This window comes from Parasteatoda tepidariorum, chromosome 2 (assembly GCF_982258835.1).
Source record: "Parasteatoda tepidariorum strain Cologne lab strain chromosome 2, Ptep-v5.0, whole genome shotgun sequence".
Lineage (NCBI taxonomy): Eukaryota > Metazoa > Arthropoda > Arachnida > Araneae > Theridiidae > Parasteatoda > Parasteatoda tepidariorum.
Window position 1 is genome coordinate 33,334,331 of NC_141756.1, and position 21,739 is coordinate 33,356,069.

The 21,739-nt window shown below is 38.5% G+C and overlaps 27 non-coding genes across 27 annotated transcripts; all 27 read right to left on the reverse strand.

The window, feature by feature from the left end:
* Positions 1–165: 165 nt before the first annotated feature.
* LOC147814993 (U5 spliceosomal RNA) lies at positions 166–284 on the reverse strand. Its single transcript, XR_015432069.1, has one exon. It is a non-coding gene; the product is annotated as a U5 spliceosomal RNA (small nuclear RNA).
* A 1,050-nt stretch (positions 285–1,334) lies between these two features.
* Positions 1,335–1,441, reverse strand: LOC147814994 (U6 spliceosomal RNA). Its single transcript, XR_015432231.1, has one exon. It is a non-coding gene; the product is annotated as a U6 spliceosomal RNA (small nuclear RNA).
* A 317-nt stretch (positions 1,442–1,758) lies between these two features.
* Positions 1,759–1,877, reverse strand: LOC147814995 (U5 spliceosomal RNA). The gene has a single exon (XR_015432070.1). It is a non-coding gene; the product is annotated as a U5 spliceosomal RNA (small nuclear RNA).
* A 1,050-nt stretch (positions 1,878–2,927) lies between these two features.
* On the reverse strand, positions 2,928–3,034 carry LOC147814996 (U6 spliceosomal RNA). Its single transcript, XR_015432232.1, has one exon. It is a non-coding gene; the product is annotated as a U6 spliceosomal RNA (small nuclear RNA).
* Positions 3,035–3,351: 317 nt separating this feature from the next.
* On the reverse strand, positions 3,352–3,470 carry LOC147814997 (U5 spliceosomal RNA). The gene has a single exon (XR_015432071.1). It is a non-coding gene; the product is annotated as a U5 spliceosomal RNA (small nuclear RNA).
* A 1,050-nt stretch (positions 3,471–4,520) lies between these two features.
* LOC147814998 (U6 spliceosomal RNA) lies at positions 4,521–4,627 on the reverse strand. Its single transcript, XR_015432233.1, has one exon. It is a non-coding gene; the product is annotated as a U6 spliceosomal RNA (small nuclear RNA).
* A 317-nt stretch (positions 4,628–4,944) lies between these two features.
* LOC147814999 (U5 spliceosomal RNA) lies at positions 4,945–5,063 on the reverse strand. Its single transcript, XR_015432072.1, has one exon. It is a non-coding gene; the product is annotated as a U5 spliceosomal RNA (small nuclear RNA).
* A 1,050-nt stretch (positions 5,064–6,113) lies between these two features.
* LOC147815000 (U6 spliceosomal RNA) lies at positions 6,114–6,220 on the reverse strand. The gene has a single exon (XR_015432022.1). It is a non-coding gene; the product is annotated as a U6 spliceosomal RNA (small nuclear RNA).
* A 317-nt stretch (positions 6,221–6,537) lies between these two features.
* LOC147815001 (U5 spliceosomal RNA) lies at positions 6,538–6,656 on the reverse strand. Its single transcript, XR_015432073.1, has one exon. It is a non-coding gene; the product is annotated as a U5 spliceosomal RNA (small nuclear RNA).
* A 1,050-nt stretch (positions 6,657–7,706) lies between these two features.
* LOC147815002 (U6 spliceosomal RNA) lies at positions 7,707–7,813 on the reverse strand. Its single transcript, XR_015432234.1, has one exon. It is a non-coding gene; the product is annotated as a U6 spliceosomal RNA (small nuclear RNA).
* A 317-nt stretch (positions 7,814–8,130) lies between these two features.
* Positions 8,131–8,249, reverse strand: LOC147815003 (U5 spliceosomal RNA). Its single transcript, XR_015432074.1, has one exon. It is a non-coding gene; the product is annotated as a U5 spliceosomal RNA (small nuclear RNA).
* A 1,051-nt stretch (positions 8,250–9,300) lies between these two features.
* On the reverse strand, positions 9,301–9,407 carry LOC147815004 (U6 spliceosomal RNA). The gene has a single exon (XR_015432235.1). It is a non-coding gene; the product is annotated as a U6 spliceosomal RNA (small nuclear RNA).
* A 317-nt stretch (positions 9,408–9,724) lies between these two features.
* Positions 9,725–9,843, reverse strand: LOC147815005 (U5 spliceosomal RNA). Its single transcript, XR_015432075.1, has one exon. It is a non-coding gene; the product is annotated as a U5 spliceosomal RNA (small nuclear RNA).
* A 1,050-nt stretch (positions 9,844–10,893) lies between these two features.
* On the reverse strand, positions 10,894–11,000 carry LOC147815006 (U6 spliceosomal RNA). The gene has a single exon (XR_015432236.1). It is a non-coding gene; the product is annotated as a U6 spliceosomal RNA (small nuclear RNA).
* Positions 11,001–11,317: 317 nt separating this feature from the next.
* On the reverse strand, positions 11,318–11,436 carry LOC147815007 (U5 spliceosomal RNA). Its single transcript, XR_015432076.1, has one exon. It is a non-coding gene; the product is annotated as a U5 spliceosomal RNA (small nuclear RNA).
* A 1,050-nt stretch (positions 11,437–12,486) lies between these two features.
* LOC147815008 (U6 spliceosomal RNA) lies at positions 12,487–12,593 on the reverse strand. The gene has a single exon (XR_015432237.1). It is a non-coding gene; the product is annotated as a U6 spliceosomal RNA (small nuclear RNA).
* A 317-nt stretch (positions 12,594–12,910) lies between these two features.
* Positions 12,911–13,029, reverse strand: LOC147815009 (U5 spliceosomal RNA). Its single transcript, XR_015432078.1, has one exon. It is a non-coding gene; the product is annotated as a U5 spliceosomal RNA (small nuclear RNA).
* A 1,050-nt stretch (positions 13,030–14,079) lies between these two features.
* Positions 14,080–14,186, reverse strand: LOC147815010 (U6 spliceosomal RNA). The gene has a single exon (XR_015432239.1). It is a non-coding gene; the product is annotated as a U6 spliceosomal RNA (small nuclear RNA).
* Positions 14,187–14,503: 317 nt separating this feature from the next.
* Positions 14,504–14,622, reverse strand: LOC147815011 (U5 spliceosomal RNA). Its single transcript, XR_015432079.1, has one exon. It is a non-coding gene; the product is annotated as a U5 spliceosomal RNA (small nuclear RNA).
* A 1,050-nt stretch (positions 14,623–15,672) lies between these two features.
* On the reverse strand, positions 15,673–15,779 carry LOC147815012 (U6 spliceosomal RNA). The gene has a single exon (XR_015432240.1). It is a non-coding gene; the product is annotated as a U6 spliceosomal RNA (small nuclear RNA).
* Positions 15,780–16,096: 317 nt separating this feature from the next.
* On the reverse strand, positions 16,097–16,215 carry LOC147815013 (U5 spliceosomal RNA). Its single transcript, XR_015432080.1, has one exon. It is a non-coding gene; the product is annotated as a U5 spliceosomal RNA (small nuclear RNA).
* Positions 16,216–17,265: 1,050 nt separating this feature from the next.
* Positions 17,266–17,372, reverse strand: LOC147815014 (U6 spliceosomal RNA). Its single transcript, XR_015432241.1, has one exon. It is a non-coding gene; the product is annotated as a U6 spliceosomal RNA (small nuclear RNA).
* Positions 17,373–17,689: 317 nt separating this feature from the next.
* LOC147815015 (U5 spliceosomal RNA) lies at positions 17,690–17,808 on the reverse strand. Its single transcript, XR_015432081.1, has one exon. It is a non-coding gene; the product is annotated as a U5 spliceosomal RNA (small nuclear RNA).
* Positions 17,809–18,858: 1,050 nt separating this feature from the next.
* On the reverse strand, positions 18,859–18,965 carry LOC147815016 (U6 spliceosomal RNA). Its single transcript, XR_015432242.1, has one exon. It is a non-coding gene; the product is annotated as a U6 spliceosomal RNA (small nuclear RNA).
* Positions 18,966–19,282: 317 nt separating this feature from the next.
* Positions 19,283–19,401, reverse strand: LOC147815017 (U5 spliceosomal RNA). The gene has a single exon (XR_015432082.1). It is a non-coding gene; the product is annotated as a U5 spliceosomal RNA (small nuclear RNA).
* Positions 19,402–20,450: 1,049 nt separating this feature from the next.
* Positions 20,451–20,557, reverse strand: LOC147815018 (U6 spliceosomal RNA). The gene has a single exon (XR_015432027.1). It is a non-coding gene; the product is annotated as a U6 spliceosomal RNA (small nuclear RNA).
* Positions 20,558–20,874: 317 nt separating this feature from the next.
* Positions 20,875–20,993, reverse strand: LOC147815019 (U5 spliceosomal RNA). The gene has a single exon (XR_015432083.1). It is a non-coding gene; the product is annotated as a U5 spliceosomal RNA (small nuclear RNA).
* Positions 20,994–21,739: the final 746 nt, after the last annotated feature.

Consider the following 21,739-nt stretch of genomic DNA (forward strand, 5'->3'; position numbering starts at 1 on the left):
TCTCCTCAGTATCGCGCGAGACTCGTGTCTCTTTCATTCAGCTCGAGCAGAAAATGATGGTACGAAGAAATAAGATCTATCTCTCCTTCGACAGCGTAGCTGCGGCAAGAGCCGGATAGAAAAGTTCCGCCCACCATCTTCCCGAATTCTTTTCTTAGTTTTATAACCCCACCGTTGGATGGGGTTCCAAAAATTGAGTCAAGCTCATTAAATTGTTCCTCTCCACGGTAATCTTTAGTAAAAGGCGAAAGATTAACTCGATGGATGAAGAGAAACCAGAGCATGTGAATGCCATATTTCAGTTTTTACATGTAAGATTTTAAAAAGAACAAAAAGTGGTACCTTCGCTTTTTCGAAATTGCGCACACTATCTAATTAACGTGCAATGCCCCCTCGTATCGCTATGTGGATTTATTCTCTTTAGCTTGCGATTCTATTTCGGAAGAAAAAAAAATGAAGGAGATAGTAACTCTTTTCGTCACGGTCCTCCCTTCAAATTGCGCGACTTGTTAAAATAAGTTTATAGAGCAAAAAGCTATACGTTACTTGAGATTCGCTTCATGTAAGATTCGCTTCATTCGAGCTTACCTGAACAACGCAAACTTGTTTGAAGTGGGCGTAAAGAGTAAGCCGAATGAGAGAGAAATAATATTGTCATTTGCGTGTCTGCTTTTTATGTAATTATTTGTCGCATGATAATGCCATCCTCGGGCTTCAAACCCACTGCTCGGCAGTTGGAAGCATTACCACGGAACCAACATAGCACAGCTATGCTATGGACGGGGAGGATCCTTCAAAATAATGCAAACATTTCTCTCATAATTTCAGTGGTAGATATCTAAAAAGTAAAAGTTGTAAGTACTAATAATAATGTTGTGTCGGATGGTGACTGAAATTCACGATGAGGTTAATGAGGATTTGAGATAGCCAACAACACGGGCAATTAATCTCAGTTGCATTTGTCGAGCACACTGCAAATTCTGTATATTTGCTGGAACTTTTAAGAGACTACAATGTTCCCTGATACTTTTCTTTCCCCAAACAAAGTAGTAAAAAATAGACTTTTATAACCGATACTTTTATTTATTAATTTTTTTTTTTTTATGTACCGCATCGTAGATTTTGTTCCGTTGAAGGAAAACTAAATTTATATTCATTTTGCTTGCTCTTTCTTTATTAGAGGAGGAAAAATTGAAAGCAAGCTGTTCACAATACCGAATAAAGCTTTTCAGTAATAAGTAGGCGTTTCCCTTTCTAGCATACCTCTGAGTTTTCTGATGTCAAAAGCTTCCAGCATAGAGTAAAAGTTTCTCTTTAAACGACGAAATAAGACAAAAAATGTGGAACGCTTCACGATTTTGCGTGTCATCCTTGCGCAGGGGCCATGCTAATCTTCTCTGTATCGTTCCAATTTTAGTATATGTACTGCCGAAGCAAGTACACTAGAGGACTGGTTAGAGTTTTCTTATATACTATGCTTGAAGTAGAAATATATTAGAGTGGTAGCCGTTTTTGAATTATTTATTGGGTTTCTTTCTTCGGCGAAGCCCTAGACAGGAGAGCGGCGCATGCGCGTGGACTTTGAGAAAAACATCTCCTCAGTATCGCGCGAGACTCGTGTCTCTTTCATTCAGCTCGAGCAGAAAATGATGGTACGAAGAAATAAGATCTATCTCTCCTTCGACAGCGTAGCTGCGGCAAGAGCCGGATAGAAAAGTTCCGCCCACTATCTTCCCGAATTCTTTTCTTAGTTTTATAACCCCACCGTTGGATGGGGTTCCAAAAATTGAGTCAAGCTCATTAAATTGTTCCTCTCCACGGTAATCTTTAGTAAAAGGCGAAAGATTAACTCGATGGATGAAGAGAAACCAGAGCATGTGAATGCCATATTTCAGTTTTTACATGTAAGATTTTAAAAAGAACAAAAAGTGGTACCTTCGCTTTTTCGAAATTGCGCACACTATCTAATTAACGTGCAATGCCCCCTCGTATCGCTATGTGGATTTATTCTCTTTAGCTTGCGATTCTATTTCGGAAGAAAAAAAAATGAAGGAGATAGTAACTCTTTTCGTCACGGTCCTCCCTTCAAATTGCGCGACTTGTTAAAATAAGTTTATAGAGCAAAAAGCTATACGTTACTTGAGATTCGCTTCATGTAAGATTCGCTTCATTCGAGCTTACCTGAACAACGCAAACTTGTTTGAAGTGGGCGTAAAGAGTAAGCCGAATGAGAGAGAAATAATATTGTCATTTGCGTGTCTGCTTTTTATGTAATTATTTGTCGCATGATAATGCCATCCTCGGGCTTCAAACCCACTGCTCGGCAGTTGGAAGCATTACCACGGAACCAACATAGCACAGCTATGCTATGGACGGGGAGGATCCTTCAAAATAATGCAAACATTTCTCTCATAATTTCAGTGGTAGATATCTAAAAAGTAAAAGTTGTAAGTACTAATAATAATGTTGTGTCGGATGGTGACTGAAATTCACGATGAGGTTAATGAGGATTTGAGATAGCCAACAACACGGGCAATTAATCTCAGTTGCATTTGTCGAGCACACTGCAAATTCTGTATATTTGCTGGAACTTTTAAGAGACTACAATGTTCCCTGATACTTTTCTTTCCCCAAACAAAGTAGTAAAAAATAGACTTTTATAACCGATACTTTTATTTATTAATTTTTTTTTTTTTATGTACCGCATCGTAGATTTTGTTCCGTTGAAGGAAAACTAAATTTATATTCATTTTGCTTGCTCTTTCTTTATTAGAGGAGGAAAAATTGAAAGCAAGCTGTTCACAATACCGAATAAAGCTTTTCAGTAATAAGTAGGCGTTTCCCTTTCTAGCATACCTCTGAGTTTTCTGATGTCAAAAGCTTCCAGCATAGAGTAAAAGTTTCTCTTTAAACGACGAAATAAGACAAAAAATGTGGAACGCTTCACGATTTTGCGTGTCATCCTTGCGCAGGGGCCATGCTAATCTTCTCTGTATCGTTCCAATTTTAGTATATGTACTGCCGAAGCAAGTACACTAGAGGACTGGTTAGAGTTTTCTTATATACTATGCTTGAAGTAGAAATATATTAGAGTGGTAGCCGTTTTTGAATTATTTATTGGGTTTCTTTCTTCGGCGAAGCCCTAGACAGGAGAGCGGCGCATGCGCGTGGACTTTGAGAAAAACATCTCCTCAGTATCGCGCGAGACTCGTGTCTCTTTCATTCAGCTCGAGCAGAAAATGATGGTACGAAGAAATAAGATCTATCTCTCCTTCGACAGCGTAGCTGCGGCAAGAGCCGGATAGAAAAGTTCCGCCCACCATCTTCCCGAATTCTTTTCTTAGTTTTATAACCCCACCGTTGGATGGGGTTCCAAAAATTGAGTCAAGCTCATTAAATTGTTCCTCTCCACGGTAATCTTTAGTAAAAGGCGAAAGATTAACTCGATGGATGAAGAGAAACCAGAGCATGTGAATGCCATATTTCAGTTTTTACATGTAAGATTTTAAAAAGAACAAAAAGTGGTACCTTCGCTTTTTCGAAATTGCGCACACTATCTAATTAACGTGCAATGCCCCCTCGTATCGCTATGTGGATTTATTCTCTTTAGCTTGCGATTCTATTTCGGAAGAAAAAAAAATGAAGGAGATAGTAACTCTTTTCGTCACGGTCCTCCCTTCAAATTGCGCGACTTGTTAAAATAAGTTTATAGAGCAAAAAGCTATACGTTACTTGAGATTCGCTTCATGTAAGATTCGCTTTATTCGAGCTTACCTGAACAACGCAAACTTGTTTGAAGTGGGCGTAAAGAGTAAGCCGAATGAGAGAGAAATAATATTGTCATTTGCGTGTCTGCTTTTTATGTAATTATTTGTCGCATGATAATGCCATCCTCGGGCTTCAAACCCACTGCTCGGCAGTTGGAAGCATTACCACGGAACCAACATAGCACAGCTATGCTATGGACGGGGAGGATCCTTCAAAATAATGCAAACATTTCTCTCATAATTTCAGTGGTAGATATCTAAAAAGTAAAAGTTGTAAGTACTAATAATAATGTTGTGTCGGATGGTGACTGAAATTCACGATGAGGTTAATGAGGATTTGAGATAGCCAACAACACGGGCAATTAATCTCAGTTGCATTTGTCGAGCACACTGCAAATTCTGTATATTTGCTGGAACTTTTAAGAGACTACAATGTTCCCTGATACTTTTCTTTCCCCAAACAAAGTAGTAAAAAATAGACTTTTATAACCGATACTTTTATTTATTAATTTTTTTTTTTTTATGTACCGCATCGTAGATTTTGTTCCGTTGAAGGAAAACTAAATTTATATTCATTTTGCTTGCTCTTTCTTTATTAGAGGAGGAAAAATTGAAAGCAAGCTGTTCACAATACCGAATAAAGCTTTTCAGTAATAAGTAGGCGTTTCCCTTTCTAGCATACCTCTGAGTTTTCTGATGTCAAAAGCTTCCAGCATAGAGTAAAAGTTTCTCTTTAAACGACGAAATAAGACAAAAAATGTGGAACGCTTCACGATTTTGCGTGTCATCCTTGCGCAGGGGCCATGCTAATCTTCTCTGTATCGTTCCAATTTTAGTATATGTACTGCCGAAGCAAGTACACTAGAGGACTGGTTAGAGTTTTCTTATATACTATGCTTGAAGTAGAAATATATTAGAGTGGTAGCCGTTTTTGAATTATTTATTGGGTTTCTTTCTTCGGCGAAGCCCTAGACAGGAGAGCGGCGCATGCGCGTGGACTTTGAGAAAAACATCTCCTCAGTATCGCGCGAGACTCGTGTCTCTTTCATTCAGCTCGAGCAGAAAATGATGGTACGAAGAAATAAGATCTATCTCTCCTTCGACAGCGTAGCTGCGGCAAGAGCCGGATAGAAAAGTTCCGCCCACCATCTTCCCGAATTCTTTTCTTAGTTTTATAACCCCACCGTTGGATGGGGTTCCAAAAATTGAGTCAAGCTCATTAAATTGTTCCTCTCCACGGTAATCTTTAGTAAAAGGCGAAAGATTAACTCGATGGATGAAGAGAAACCAGAGCATGTGAATGCCATATTTCAGTTTTTACATGTAAGATTTTAAAAAGAACAAAAAGTGGTACCTTCGCTTTTTCGAAATTGCGCACACTATCTAATTAACGTGCAATGCCCCCTCGTATCGCTATGTGGATTTATTCTCTTTAGCTTGCGATTCTATTTCGGAAGAAAAAAAAATGAAGGAGATAGTAACTCTTTTCGTCACGGTCCTCCCTTCAAATTGCGCGACTTGTTAAAATAAGTTTATAGAGCAAAAAGCTATACGTTACTTGAGATTCGCTTCATGTAAGATTCGCTTCATTCGAGCTTACCTGAACAACGCAAACTTGTTTGAAGTGGGCGTAAAGAGTAAGCCGAATGAGAGAGAAATAATATTGTCATTTGCGTGTCTGCTTTTTATGTAATTATTTGTCGCATGATAATGCCATCCTCGGGCTTCAAACCCACTGCTCGGCAGTTGGAAGCATTACCACGGAACCAACATAGCACAGCTATGCTATGGACGGGGAGGATCCTTCAAAATAATGCAAACATTTCTCTCATAATTTCAGTGGTAGATATCTAAAAAGTAAAAGTTGTAAGTACTAATAATAATGTTGTGTCGGATGGTGACTGAAATTCACGATGAGGTTAATGAGGATTTGAGATAGCCAACAACACGGGCAATTAATCTCAGTTGCATTTGTCGAGCACACTGCAAATTCTGTATATTTGCTGGAACTTTTAAGAGACTACAATGTTCCCTGATACTTTTCTTTCCCCAAACAAAGTAGTAAAAAATAGACTTTTATAACCGATACTTTTATTTATTAATTTTTTTTTTTTTATGTACCGCATCGTAGATTTTGTTCCGTTGAAGGAAAACTAAATTTATATTCATTTTGCTTGCTCTTTCTTTATTAGAGGAGGAAAAATTGAAAGCAAGCTGTTCACAATACCGAATAAAGCTTTTCAGTAATAAGTAGGCGTTTCCCTTTCTAGCATACCTCTGAGTTTTCTGATGTCAAAAGCTTCCAGCATAGAGTAAAAGTTTCTCTTTAAACGACGAAATAAGACAAAATATGTGGAACGCTTCACGATTTTGCGTGTCATCCTTGCGCAGGGGCCATGCTAATCTTCTCTGTATCGTTCCAATTTTAGTATATGTACTGCCGAAGCAAGTACACTAGAGGACTGGTTAGAGTTTTCTTATATACTATGCTTGAAGTAGAAATATATTAGAGTGGTAGCCGTTTTTGAATTATTTATTGGGTTTCTTTCTTCGGCGAAGCCCTAGACAGGAGAGCGGCGCATGCGCGTGGACTTTGAGAAAAACATCTCCTCAGTATCGCGCGAGACTCGTGTCTCTTTCATTCAGCTCGAGCAGAAAATGATGGTACGAAGAAATAAGATCTATCTCTCCTTCGACAGCGTAGCTGCGGCAAGAGCCGGATAGAAAAGTTCCGCCCACCATCTTCCCGAATTCTTTTCTTAGTTTTATAACCCCACCGTTGGATGGGGTTCCAAAAATTGAGTCAAGCTCATTAAATTGTTCCTCTCCACGGTAATCTTTAGTAAAAGGCGAAAGATTAACTCGATGGATGAAGAGAAACCAGAGCATGTGAATGCCATATTTCAGTTTTTACATGCAAGATTTTAAAAAGAACAAAAAGTGGTACCTTCGCTTTTTCGAAATTGCGCACACTATCTAATTAACGTGCAATGCCCCCTCGTATCGCTATGTGGATTTATTCTCTTTAGCTTGCGATTCTATTTCGGAAGAAAAAAAAATGAAGGAGATAGTAACTCTTTTCGTCACGGTCCTCCCTTCAAATTGCGCGACTTGTTAAAATAAGTTTATAGAGCAAAAAGCTATACGTTACTTGAGATTCGCTTCATGTAAGATTCGCTTCATTCGAGCTTACCTGAACAACGCAAACTTGTTTGAAGTGGGCGTAAAGAGTAAGCCGAATGAGAGAGAAATAATATTGTCATTTGCGTGTCTGCTTTTTATGTAATTATTTGTCGCATGATAATGCCATCCTCGGGCTTCAAACCCACTGCTCGGCAGTTGGAAGCATTACCACGGAACCAACATAGCACAGCTATGCTATGGACGGGGAGGATCCTTCAAAATAATGCAAACATTTCTCTCATAATTTCAGTGGTAGATATCTAAAAAGTAAAAGTTGTAAGTACTAATAATAATGTTGTGTCGGATGGTGACTGAAATTCACGATGAGGTTAATGAGGATTTGAGATAGCCAACAACACGGGCAATTAATCTCAGTTGCATTTGTCGAGCACACTGCAAATTCTGTATATTTGCTGGAACTTTTAAGAGACTACAATGTTCCCTGATACTTTTCTTTCCCCAAACAAAGTAGTAAAAAATAGACTTTTATAACCGATACTTTTATTTATTAATTTTTTTTTTTTTATGTACCGCATCGTAGATTTTGTTCCGTTGAAGGAAAACTAAATTTATATTCATTTTGCTTGCTCTTTCTTTATTAGAGGAGGAAAAATTGAAAGCAAGCTGTTCACAATACCGAATAAAGCTTTTCAGTAATAAGTAGGCGTTTCCCTTTCTAGCATACCTCTGAGTTTTCTGATGTCAAAAGCTTCCAGCATAGAGTAAAAGTTTCTCTTTAAACGACGAAATAAGACAAAAAATGTGGAACGCTTCACGATTTTGCGTGTCATCCTTGCGCAGGGGCCATGCTAATCTTCTCTGTATCGTTCCAATTTTAGTATATGTACTGCCGAAGCAAGTACACTAGAGGACTGGTTAGAGTTTTCTTATATACTATGCTTGAAGTAGAAATATATTAGAGTGGTAGCCGTTTTTGAATTATTTATTGGGTTTCTTTCTTCGGCGAAGCCCTAGACAGGAGAGCGGCGCATGCGCGTGGACTTTGAGAAAAACATCTCCTCAGTATCGCGCGAGACTCGTGTCTCTTTCATTCAGCTCGAGCAGAAAATGATGGTACGAAGAAATAAGATCTATCTCTCCTTCGACAGCGTAGCTGCGGCAAGAGCCGGATAGAAAAGTTCCGCCCACCATCTTCCCGAATTCTTTTCTTAGTTTTATAACCCCACCGTTGGATGGGGTTCCAAAAATTGAGTCAAGCTCATTAAATTGTTCCTCTCCACGGTAATCTTTAGTAAAAGGCGAAAGATTAACTCGATGGATGAAGAGAAACCAGAGCATGTGAATGCCATATTTCAGTTTTTACATGTAAGATTTTAAAAAGAACAAAAAGTGGTACCTTCGCTTTTTCGAAATTGCGCACACTATCTAATTAACGTGCAATGCCCCCTCGTATCGCTATGTGGATTTATTCTCTTTAGCTTGCGATTCTATTTCGGAAGAAAAAAAAATGAAGGAGATAGTAACTCTTTTCGTCACGGTCCTCCCTTCAAATTGCGCGACTTGTTAAAATAAGTTTATAGAGCAAAAAGCTATACGTTACTTGAGATTCGCTTCATGTAAGATTCGCTTCATTCGAGCTTACCTGAACAACGCAAACTTGTTTGAAGTGGGCGTAAAGAGTAAGCCGAATGAGAGAGAAATAATATTGTCATTTGCGTGTCTGCTTTTTATGTAATTATTTGTCGCATGATAATGCCATCCTCGGGCTTCAAACCCACTGCTCGGCAGTTGGAAGCATTACCACGGAACCAACATAGCACAGCTATGCTATGGACGGGGAGGATCCTTCAAAATAATGCAAACATTTCTCTCATAATTTCAGTGGTAGATATCTAAAAAGTAAAAGTTGTAAGTACTAATAATAATGTTGTGTCGGATGGTGACTGAAATTCACGATGAGGTTAATGAGGATTTGAGATAGCCAACAACACGGGCAATTAATCTCAGTTGCATTTGTCGAGCACACTGCAAATTCTGTATATTTGCTGGAACTTTTAAGAGACTACAATGTTCCCTGATACTTTTCTTTCCCCAAACAAAGTAGTAAAAAATAGACTTTTATAACCGATACTTTTATTTATTAATTTTTTTTTTTTTTATGTACCGCATCGTAGATTTTGTTCCGTTGAAGGAAAACTAAATTTATATTCATTTTGCTTGCTCTTTCTTTATTAGAGGAGGAAAAATTGAAAGCAAGCTGTTCACAATACCGAATAAAGCTTTTCAGTAATAAGTAGGCGTTTCCCTTTCTAGCATACCTCTGAGTTTTCTGATGTCAAAAGCTTCCAGCATAGAGTAAAAGTTTCTCTTTAAACGACGAAATAAGACAAAAAATGTGGAACGCTTCACGATTTTGCGTGTCATCCTTGCGCAGGGGCCATGCTAATCTTCTCTGTATCGTTCCAATTTTAGTATATGTACTGCCGAAGCAAGTACACTAGAGGACTGGTTAGAGTTTTCTTATATACTATGCTTGAAGTAGAAATATATTAGAGTGGTAGCCGTTTTTGAATTATTTATTGGGTTTCTTTCTTCGGCGAAGCCCTAGACAGGAGAGCGGCGCATGCGCGTGGACTTTGAGAAAAACATCTCCTCAGTATCGCGCGAGACTCGTGTCTCTTTCATTCAGCTCGAGCAGAAAATGATGGTACGAAGAAATAAGATCTATCTCTCCTTCGACAGCGTAGCTGCGGCAAGAGCCGGATAGAAAAGTTCCGCCCACCATCTTCCCGAATTCTTTTCTTAGTTTTATAACCCCACCGTTGGATGGGGTTCCAAAAATTGAGTCAAGCTCATTAAATTGTTCCTCTCCACGGTAATCTTTAGTAAAAGGCGAAAGATTAACTCGATGGATGAAGAGAAACCAGAGCATGTGAATGCCATATTTCAGTTTTTACATGTAAGATTTTAAAAAGAACAAAAAGTGGTACCTTCGCTTTTTCGAAATTGCGCACACTATCTAATTAACGTGCAATGCCCCCTCGTATCGCTATGTGGATTTATTCTCTTTAGCTTGCGATTCTATTTCGGAAGAAAAAAAAATGAAGGAGATAGTAACTCTTTTCGTCACGGTCCTCCCTTCAAATTGCGCGACTTGTTAAAATAAGTTTATAGAGCAAAAAGCTATACGTTACTTGAGATTCGCTTCATGTAAGATTCGCTTCATTCGAGCTTACCTGAACAACGCAAACTTGTTTGAAGTGGGCGTAAAGAGTAAGCCGAATGAGAGAGAAATAATATTGTCATTTGCGTGTCTGCTTTTTATGTAATTATTTGTCGCATGATAATGCCATCCTCGGGCTTCAAACCCACTGCTCGGCAGTTGGAAGCATTACCACGGAACCAACATAGCACAGCTATGCTATGGACGGGGAGGATCCTTCAAAATAATGCAAACATTTCTCTCATAATTTCAGTGGTAGATATCTAAAAAGTAAAAGTTGTAAGTACTAATAATAATGTTGTGTCGGATGGTGACTGAAATTCACGATGAGGTTAATGAGGATTTGAGATAGCCAACAACACGGGCAATTAATCTCAGTTGCATTTGTCGAGCACACTGCAAATTCTGTATATTTGCTGGAACTTTTAAGAGACTACAATGTTCCCTGATACTTTTCTTTCCCCAAACAAAGTAGTAAAAAATAGACTTTTATAACCGATACTTTTATTTATTAATTTTTTTTTTTTTATGTACCGCATCGTAGATTTTGTTCCGTTGAAGGAAAACTAAATTTATATTCATTTTGCTTGCTCTTTCTTTATTAGAGGAGGAAAAATTGAAAGCAAGCTGTTCACAATACCGAATAAAGCTTTTCAGTAATAAGTAGGCGTTTCCCTTTCTAGCATACCTCTGAGTTTTCTGATGTCAAAAGCTTCCAGCATAGAGTAAAAGTTTCTCTTTAAACGACGAAATAAGACAAAAAATGTGGAACGCTTCACGATTTTGCGTGTCATCCTTGCGCAGGGGCCATGCTAATCTTCTCTGTATCGTTCCAATTTTAGTATATGTACTGCCGAAGCAAGTACACTAGAGGACTGGTTAGAGTTTTCTTATATACTATGCTTGAAGTAGAAATATATTAGAGTGGTAGCCGTTTTTGAATTATTTATTGGGTTTCTTTCTTCGGCGAAGCCCTAGACAGGAGAGCGGCGCATGCGCGTGGACTTTGAGAAAAACATCTCCTCAGTATCGCGCGAGACTCGTGTCTCTTTCATTCAGCTCGAGCAGAAAATGATGGTACGAAGAAATAAGATCTATCTCTCCTTCGACAGCGTAGCTGCGGCAAGAGCCGGATAGAAAAGTTCCGCCCACCATCTTCCCGAATTCTTTTCTTAGTTTTATAACCCCACCGTTGGATGGGGTTCCAAAAATTGAGTCAAGCTCATTAAATTGTTCCTCTCCACGGTAATCTTTAGTAAAAGGCGAAAGATTAACTCGATGGATGAAGAGAAACCAGAGCATGTGAATGCCATATTTCAGTTTTTACATGTAAGATTTTAAAAAGAACAAAAAGTGGTACCTTCGCTTTTTCGAAATTGCGCACACTATCTAATTAACGTGCAATGCCCCCTCGTATCGCTATGTGGATTTATTCTCTTTAGCTTGCGATTCTATTTCGGAAGAAAAAAAAATGAAGGAGATAGTAACTCTTTTCGTCACGGTCCTCCCTTCAAATTGCGCGACTTGTTAAAATAAGTTTATAGAGCAAAAAGCTATACGTTACTTGAGATTCGCTTCATGTAAGATTCGCTTCATTCGAGCTTACCTGAACAACGCAAACTTGTTTGAAGTGGGCGTAAAGAGTAAGCCGAATGAGAGAGAAATAATATTGTCATTTGCGTGTCTGCTTTTTATGTAATTATTTGTCGCATGATAATGCCATCCTCGGGCTTCAAACCCACTGCTCGGCAGTTGGAAGCATTACCACGGAACCAACATAGCACAGCTATGCTATGGACGGGGAGGATCCTTCAAAATAATGCAAACATTTCTCTCATAATTTCAGTGGTAGATATCTAAAAAGTAAAAGTTGTAAGTACTAATAATAATGTTGTGTCGGATGGTGACTGAAATTCACGATGAGGTTAATGAGGATTTGAGATAGCCAACAACACGGGCAATTAATCTCAGTTGCATTTGTCGAGCACACTGCAAATTCTGTATATTTGCTGGAACTTTTAAGAGACTACAATGTTCCCTGATACTTTTCTTTCCCCAAACAAAGTAGTAAAAAATAGACTTTTATAACCGATACTTTTATTTATTAATTTTTTTTTTTTTATGTACCGCATCGTAGATTTTGTTCCGTTGAAGGAAAACTAAATTTATATTCATTTTGCTTGCTCTTTCTTTATTAGAGGAGGAAAAATTGAAAGCAAGCTGTTCACAATACCGAATAAAGCTTTTCAGTAATAAGTAGGCGTTTCCCTTTCTAGCATACCTCTGAGTTTTCTGATGTCAAAAGCTTCCAGCATAGAGTAAAAGTTTCTCTTTAAACGACGAAATAAGACAAAAAATGTGGAACGCTTCACGATTTTGCGTGTCATCCTTGCGCAGGGGCCATGCTAATCTTCTCTGTATCGTTCCAATTTTAGTATATGTACTGCCGAAGCAAGTACACTAGAGGACTGGTTAGAGTTTTCTTATATACTATGCTTGAAGTAGAAATATATTAGAGTGGTAGCCGTTTTTGAATTATTTATTGGGTTTCTTTCTTCGGCGAAGCCCTAGACAGGAGAGCGGCGCATGCGCGTGGACTTTGAGAAAAACATCTCCTCAGTATCGCGCGAGACTCGTGTCTCTTTCATTCAGCTCGAGCAGAAAATGATGGTACGAAGAAATAAGATCTATCTCTCCTTCGACAGCGTAGCTGCGGCAAGAGCCGGATAGAAAAGTTCCGCCCACCATCTTCCCGAATTCTTTTCTTAGTTTTATAACCCCACCGTTGGATGGGGTTCCAAAAATTGAGTCAAGCTCATTAAATTGTTCCTCTCCACGGTAATCTTTAGTAAAAGGCGAAAGATTAACTCGATGGATGAAGAGAAACCAGAGCATGTGAATGCCATATTTCAGTTTTTACATGTAAGATTTTAAAAAGAACAAAAAGTGGTACCTTCGCTTTTTCGAAATTGCGCACACTATCTAATTAACGTGCAATGCCCCCTCGTATCGCTATGTGGATTTATTCTCTTTAGCTTGCGATTCTATTTCGGAAGAAAAAAAAATGAAGGAGATAGTAACTCTTTTCGTCACGGTCCTCCCTTCAAATTGCGCGACTTGTTAAAATAAGTTTATAGAGCAAAAAGCTATACGTTACTTGAGATTCGCTTCATGTAAGATTCGCTTCATTCGAGCTTACCTGAACAACGCAAACTTGTTTGAAGTGGGCGTAAAGAGTAAGCCGAATGAGAGAGAAATAATATTGTCATTTGCGTGTCTGCTTTTTATGTAATTATTTGTCGCATGATAATGCCATCCTCGGGCTTCAAACCCACTGCTCGGCAGTTGGAAGCATTACCACGGAACCAACATAGCACAGCTATGCTATGGACGGGGAGGATCCTTCAAAATAATGCAAACATTTCTCTCATAATTTCAGTGGTAGATATCTAAAAAGTAAAAGTTGTAAGTACTAATAATAATGTTGTGTCGGATGGTGACTGAAATTCACGATGAGGTTAATGAGGATTTGAGATAGCCAACAACACGGGCAATTAATCTCAGTTGCATTTGTCGAGCACACTGCAAATTCTGTATATTTGCTGGAACTTTTAAGAGACTACAATGTTCCCTGATACTTTTCTTTCCCCAAACAAAGTAGTAAAAAATAGACTTTTATAACCGATACTTTTATTTATTAATTTTTTTTTTTTTATGTACCGCATCGTAGATTTTGTTCCGTTGAAGGAAAACTAAATTTATATTCATTTTGCTTGCTCTTTCTTTATTAGAGGAGGAAAAATTGAAAGCAAGCTGTTCACAATACCGAATAAAGCTTTTCAGTAATAAGTAGGCGTTTCCCTTTCTAGCATACCTCTGAGTTTTCTGATGTCAAAAGCTTCCAGCATAGAGTAAAAGTTTCTCTTTAAACGACGAAATAAGACAAAAAATGTGGAACGCTTCACGATTTTGCGTGTCATCCTTGCGCAGGGGCCATGCTAATCTTCTCTGTATCGTTCCAATTTTAGTATATGTACTGCCGAAGCAAGTACACTAGAGGACTGGTTAGAGTTTTCTTATATACTATGCTTGAAGTAGAAATATATTAGAGTGGTAGCCGTTTTTGAATTATTTATTGGGTTTCTTTCTTCGGCGAAGCCCTAGACAGGAGAGCGGCGCATGCGCGTGGACTTTGAGAAAAACATCTCCTCAGTATCGCGCGAGACTCGTGTCTCTTTCATTCAGCTCGAGCAGAAAATGATGGTACGAAGAAATAAGATCTATCTCTCCTTCGACAGCGTAGCTGCGGCAAGAGCCGGATAGAAAAGTTCCGCCCACCATCTTCCCGAATTCTTTTCTTAGTTTTATAACCCCACCGTTGGATGGGGTTCCAAAAATTGAGTCAAGCTCATTAAATTGTTCCTCTCCACGGTAATCTTTAGTAAAAGGCGAAAGATTAACTCGATGGATGAAGAGAAACCAGAGCATGTGAATGCCATATTTCAGTTTTTACATGTAAGATTTTAAAAAGAACAAAAAGTGGTACCTTCGCTTTTTCGAAATTGCGCACACTATCTAATTAACGTGCAATGCCCCCTCGTATCGCTATGTGGATTTATTCTCTTTAGCTTGCGATTCTATTTCGGAAGAAAAAAAAATGAAGGAGATAGTAACTCTTTTCGTCACGGTCCTCCCTTCAAATTGCGCGACTTGTTAAAATAAGTTTATAGAGCAAAAAGCTATACGTTACTTGAGATTCGCTTCATGTAAGATTCGCTTCATTCGAGCTTACCTGAACAACGCAAACTTGTTTGAAGTGGGCGTAAAGAGTAAGCCGAATGAGAGAGAAATAATATTGTCATTTGCGTGTCTGCTTTTTATGTAATTATTTGTCGCATGATAATGCCATCCTCGGGCTTCAAACCCACTGCTCGGCAGTTGGAAGCATTACCACGGAACCAACATAGCACAGCTATGCTATGGACGGGGAGGATCCTTCAAAATAATGCAAACATTTCTCTCATAATTTCAGTGGTAGATATCTAAAAAGTAAAAGTTGTAAGTACTAATAATAATGTTGTGTCGGATGGTGACTGAAATTCACGATGAGGTTAATGAGGATTTGAGATAGCCAACAACACGGGCAATTAATCTCAGTTGCATTTGTCGAGCACACTGCAAATTCTGTATATTTGCTGGAACTTTTAAGAGACTACAATGTTCCCTGATACTTTTCTTTCCCCAAACAAAGTAGTAAAAAATAGACTTTTATAACCGATACTTTTATTTATTAATTTTTTTTTTTTTATGTACCGCATCGTAGATTTTGTTCCGTTGAAGGAAAACTAAATTTATATTCATTTTGCTTGCTCTTTCTTTATTAGAGGAGGAAAAATTGAAAGCAAGCTGTTCACAATACCGAATAAAGCTTTTCAGTAATAAGTAGGCGTTTCCCTTTCTAGCATACCTCTGAGTTTTCTGATGTCAAAAGCTTCCAGCATAGAGTAAAAGTTTCTCTTTAAACGACGAAATAAGACAAAAAATGTGGAACGCTTCACGATTTTGCGTGTCATCCTTGCGCAGGGGCCATGCTAATCTTCTCTGTATCGTTCCAATTTTAGTATATGTACTGCCGAAGCAAGTACACTAGAGGACTGGTTAGAGTTTTCTTATATACTATGCTTGAAGTAGAAATATATTAGAGTGGTAGCCGTTTTTGAATTATTTATTGGGTTTCTTTCTTCGGCGAAGCCCTAGACAGGAGAGCGGCGCATGCGCGTGGACTTTGAGAAAAACATCTCCTCAGTATCGCGCGAGACTCGTGTCTCTTTCATTCAGCTCGAGCAGAAAATGATGGTACGAAGAAATAAGATCTATCTCTCCTTCGACAGCGTAGCTGCGGCAAGAGCCGGATAGAAAAGTTCCGCCCACCATCTTCCCGAATTCTTTTCTTAGTTTTATAACCCCACCGTTGGATGGGGTTCCAAAAATTGAGTCAAGCTCATTAAATTGTTCCTCTCCACGGTAATCTTTAGTAAAAGGCGAAAGATTAACTCGATGGATGAAGAGAAACCAGAGCATGTGAATGCCATATTTCAGTTTTTACATGTAAGATTTTAAAAAGAACAAAAAGTGGTACCTTCGCTTTTTCGAAATTGCGCACACTATCTAATTAACGTGCAATGCCCCCTCGTATCGCTATGTGGATTTATTCTCTTTAGCTTGCGATTCTATTTCGGAAGAAAAAAAAATGAAGGAGATAGTAACTCTTTTCGTCACGGTCCTCCCTTCAAATTGCGCGACTTGTTAAAATAAGTTTATAGAGCAAAAAGCTATACGTTACTTGAGATTCGCTTCATGTAAGATTCGCTTCATTCGAGCTTACCTGAACAACGCAAACTTGTTTGAAGTGGGCGTAAAGAGTAAGCCGAATGAGAGAGAAATAATATTGTCATTTGCGTGTCTGCTTTTTATGTAATTATTTGTCGCATGATAATGCCATCCTCGGGCTTCAAACCCACTGCTCGGCAGTTGGAAGCATTACCACGGAACCAACATAGCACAGCTATGCTATGGACGGGGAGGATCCTTCAAAATAATGCAAACATTTCTCTCATAATTTCAGTGGTAGATATCTAAAAAGTAAAAGTTGTAAGTACTAATAATAATGTTGTGTCGGATGGTGACTGAAATTCACGATGAGGTTAATGAGGATTTGAGATAGCCAACAACACGGGCAATTAATCTCAGTTGCATTTGTCGAGCACACTGCAAATTCTGTATATTTGCTGGAACTTTTAAGAGACTACAATGTTCCCTGATACTTTTCTTTCCCCAAACAAAGTAGTAAAAAATAGACTTTTATAACCGATACTTTTATTTATTAATTTTTTTTTTTTTATGTACCGCATCGTAGATTTTGTTCCGTTGAAGGAAAACTAAATTTATATTCATTTTGCTTGCTCTTTCTTTATTAGAGGAGGAAAAATTGAAAGCAAGCTGTTCACAATACCGAATAAAGCTTTTCAGTAATAAGTAGGCGTTTCCCTTTCTAGCATACCTCTGAGTTTTCTGATGTCAAAAGCTTCCAGCATAGAGTAAAAGTTTCTCTTTAAACGACGAAATAAGACAAAAAATGTGGAACGCTTCACGATTTTGCGTGTCATCCTTGCGCAGGGGCCATGCTAATCTTCTCTGTATCGTTCCAATTTTAGTATATGTACTGCCGAAGCAAGTACACTAGAGGACTGGTTAGAGTTTTCTTATATACTATGCTTGAAGTAGAAATATATTAGAGTGGTAGCCGTTTTTGAATTATTTATTGGGTTTCTTTCTTCGGCGAAGCCCTAGACAGGAGAGCGGCGCATGCGCGTGGACTTTGAGAAAAACATCTCCTCAGTATCGCGCGAGACTCGTGTCTCTTTCATTCAGCTCGAGCAGAAAATGATGGTACGAAGAAATAAGATCTATCTCTCCTTCGACAGCGTAGCTGCGGCAAGAGCCGGATAGAAAAGTTCCGCCCACCATCTTCCCGAATTCTTTTCTTAGTTTTATAACCCCACCGTTGGATGGGGTTCCAAAAATTGAGTCAAGCTCATTAAATTGTTCCTCTCCACGGTAATCTTTAGTAAAAGGCGAAAGATTAACTCGATGGATGAAGAGAAACCAGAGCATGTGAATGCCATATTTCAGTTTTTACATGTAAGATTTTAAAAAGAACAAAAAGTGGTACCTTCGCTTTTTCGAAATTGCGCACACTATCTAATTAACGTGCAATGCCCCCTCGTATCGCTATGTGGATTTATTCTCTTTAGCTTGCGATTCTATTTCGGAAGAAAAAAAAATGAAGGAGATAGTAACTCTTTTCGTCACGGTCCTCCCTTCAAATTGCGCGACTTGTTAAAATAAGTTTATAGAGCAAAAAGCTATACGTTACTTGAGATTCGCTTCATGTAAGATTCGCTTCATTCGAGCTTACCTGAACAACGCAAACTTGTTTGAAGTGGGCGTAAAGAGTAAGCCGAATGAGAGAGAAATAATATTGTCATTTGCGTGTCTGCTTTTTATGTAATTATTTGTCGCATGATAATGCCATCCTCGGGCTTCAAACCCACTGCTCGGCAGTTGGAAGCATTACCACGGAACCAACATAGCACAGCTATGCTATGGACGGGGAGGATCCTTCAAAATAATGCAAACATTTCTCTCATAATTTCAGTGGTAGATATCTAAAAAGTAAAAGTTGTAAGTACTAATAATAATGTTGTGTCGGATGGTGACTGAAATTCACGATGAGGTTAATGAGGATTTGAGATAGCCAACAACACGGGCAATTAATCTCAGTTGCATTTGTCGAGCACACTGCAAATTCTGTATATTTGCTGGAACTTTTAAGAGACTACAATGTTCCCTGATACTTTTCTTTCCCCAAACAAAGTAGTAAAAAATAGACTTTTATAACCGATACTTTTATTTATTAATTTTTTTTTTTTTATGTACCGCATCGTAGATTTTGTTCCGTTGAAGGAAAACTAAATTTATATTCATTTTGCTTGCTCTTTCTTTATTAGAGGAGGAAAAATTGAAAGCAAGCTGTTCACAATACCGAATAAAGCTTTTCAGTAATAAGTAGGCGTTTCCCTTTCTAGCATACCTCTGAGTTTTCTGATGTCAAAAGCTTCCAGCATAGAGTAAAAGTTTCTCTTTAAACGACGAAATAAGACAAAAAATGTGGAACGCTTCACGATTTTGCGTGTCATCCTTGCGCAGGGGCCATGCTAATCTTCTCTGTATCGTTCCAATTTTAGTATATGTACTGCCGAAGCAAGTACACTAGAGGACTGGTTAGAGTTTTCTTATATACTATGCTTGAAGTAGAAATATATTAGAGTGGTAGCCGTTTTTGAATTATTTATTGGGTTTCTTTCTTCGGCGAAGCCCTAGACAGGAGAGCGGCGCATGCGCGTGGACTTTGAGAAAAACATCTCCTCAGTATCGCGCGAGACTCGTGTCTCTTTCATTCAGCTCGAGCAGAAAATGATGGTACGAAGAAATAAGATCTATCTCTCCTTCGACAGCGTAGCTGCGGCAAGAGCCGGATAGAAAAGTTCCGCCCACCATCTTCCCGAATTCTTTTCTTAGTTTTATAACCCCACCGTTGGATGGGGTTCCAAAAATTGAGTCAAGCTCATTAAATTGTTCCTCTCCACGGTAATCTTTAGTAAAAGGCGAAAGATTAACTCGATGGATGAAGAGAAACCAGAGCATGTGAATGCCATATTTCAGTTTTTACATGTAAGATTTTAAAAAGAACAAAAAGTGGTACCTTCGCTTTTTCGAAATTGCGCACACTATCTAATTAACGTGCAATGCCCCCTCGTATCGCTATGTGGATTTATTCTCTTTAGCTTGCGATTCTATTTCGGAAGAAAAAAAAATGAAGGAGATAGTAACTCTTTTCGTCACGGTCCTCCCTTCAAATTGCGCGACTTGTTAAAATAAGTTTATAGAGCAAAAAGCTATACGTTACTTGAGATTCGCTTCATGTAAGATTCGCTTCATTCGAGCTTACCTGAACAACGCAAACTTGTTTGAAGTGGGCGTAAAGAGTAAGCCGAATGAGAGAGAAATAATATTGTCATTTGCGTGTCTGCTTTTTATGTAATTATTTGTCGCATGATAATGCCATCCTCGGGCTTCAAACCCACTGCTCGGCAGTTGGAAGCATTACCACGGAACCAACATAGCACAGCTATGCTATGGACGGGGAGGATCCTTCAAAATAATGCAAACATTTCTCTCATAATTTCAGTGGTAGATATCTAAAAAGTAAAAGTTGTAAGTACTAATAATAATGTTGTGTCGGATGGTGACTGAAATTCACGATGAGGTTAATGAGGATTTGAGATAGCCAACAACACGGGCAATTAATCTCAGTTGCATTTGTCGAGCACACTGCAAATTCTGTATATTTGCTGGAACTTTTAAGAGACTACAATGTTCCCTGATACTTTTCTTTCCCCAAACAAAGTAGTAAAAAATAGACTTTTATAACCGATACTTTTATTTATTAATTTTTTTTTTTTATGTACCGCATCGTAGATTTTGTTCCGTTGAAGGAAAACTAAATTTATATTCATTTTGCTTGCTCTTTCTTTATTAGAGGAGGAAAAATTGAAAGCAAGCTGTTCACAATACCGAATAAAGCTTTTCAGTAATAAGTAGGCGTTTCCCTTTCTAGCATACCTCTGAGTTTTCTGATGTCAAAAGCTTCCAGCATAGAGTAAAAGTTTCTCTTTAAACGACGAAATAAGACAAAAAATGTGGAACGCTTCACGATTTTGCGTGTCATCCTTGCGCAGGGGCCATGCTAATCATCTCTGTACCGTTCCAATTTTAGTATATGTACTGCCGAAGCAAGTACACTAGAGGACTGGTTAGAGTTTTCTTATATACTATGCTTGAAGTAGAAATATATTAGAGTGGTAGCCGTTTTTGAATTATTTATTGGGTTTCTTTCTTCGGCGAAGCCCTAGACAGGAGAGCGGCGCATGCGCGTGGACTTTGAGAAAAACATCTCCTCAGTATCGCGCGAGACTCGTGTCTCTTTCATTCAGCTCGAGCAGAAAATGATGGTACGAAGAAATAAGATCTATCTCTCCTTCGACAGCGTAGCTGCGGCAAGAGCCGGATAGAAAAGTTCCGCCCACCATCTTCCCGAATTCTTTTCTTAGTTTTATAACCCCACCGTTGGATGGGGTTCCAAAAATTGAGTCAAGCTCATTAAATTGTTCCTCTCCACGGTAATCTTTAGTAAAAGGCGAAAGATTAACTCGATGGATGAAGAGAAACCAGAGCATGTGAATGCCATATTTCAGTTTTTACATGTAAGATTTTAAAAAGAACAAAAAGTGGTACCTTCGCTTTTTCGAAATTGCGCACACTATCTAATTAACGTGCAATGCCCCCTCGTATCGCTATGTGGATTTATTCTCTTTAGCTTGCGATTCTATTTCGGAAGAAAAAAAAAATGAAGGAGATAGTAACTCTTTTCGTCACGGTCCTCCCTTCAAATTGCGCGACTTGTTAAAATAAGTTTATAGAGCAAAAAGCTATACGTTACTTGAGATTCGCTTCATTCGAGCTTACCTGAACAACGCAAACTTGTTTGAAGTGGGCGTAAAGAGTAAGCCGAATGAGAGAGAAATAATATTGTCATTTGCGTGTCTGCTTTTTATGTAATTATTTGTCGCATGATAATGCCATCCTCGGGCTTCAAACCCACTGCTCGGCAGTTGGAAGCATTACCACGGAACCAACATAGCACAGCTATGCTATGGACGGGGAGGATCCTTCAAAATAATGCAAACATTTCTCTCATAATTTCAGTGGTAGATATCTAAAAAGTAAAAGTTGTAAGTACTAATAATAATGTTGTGTCGGATGGTGACTGAAATTCACGATGAGGTTAATGAGGATTTGAGATAGCCAACAACACGGGCAATTAATCTCAGTTGCATTTGTCGAGCACACTGCAAATTCTGTATATTTGCTGGAACTTTTAAGAGACTACAATGTTCCCTGATACTTTTCTTTCCCCAAACAA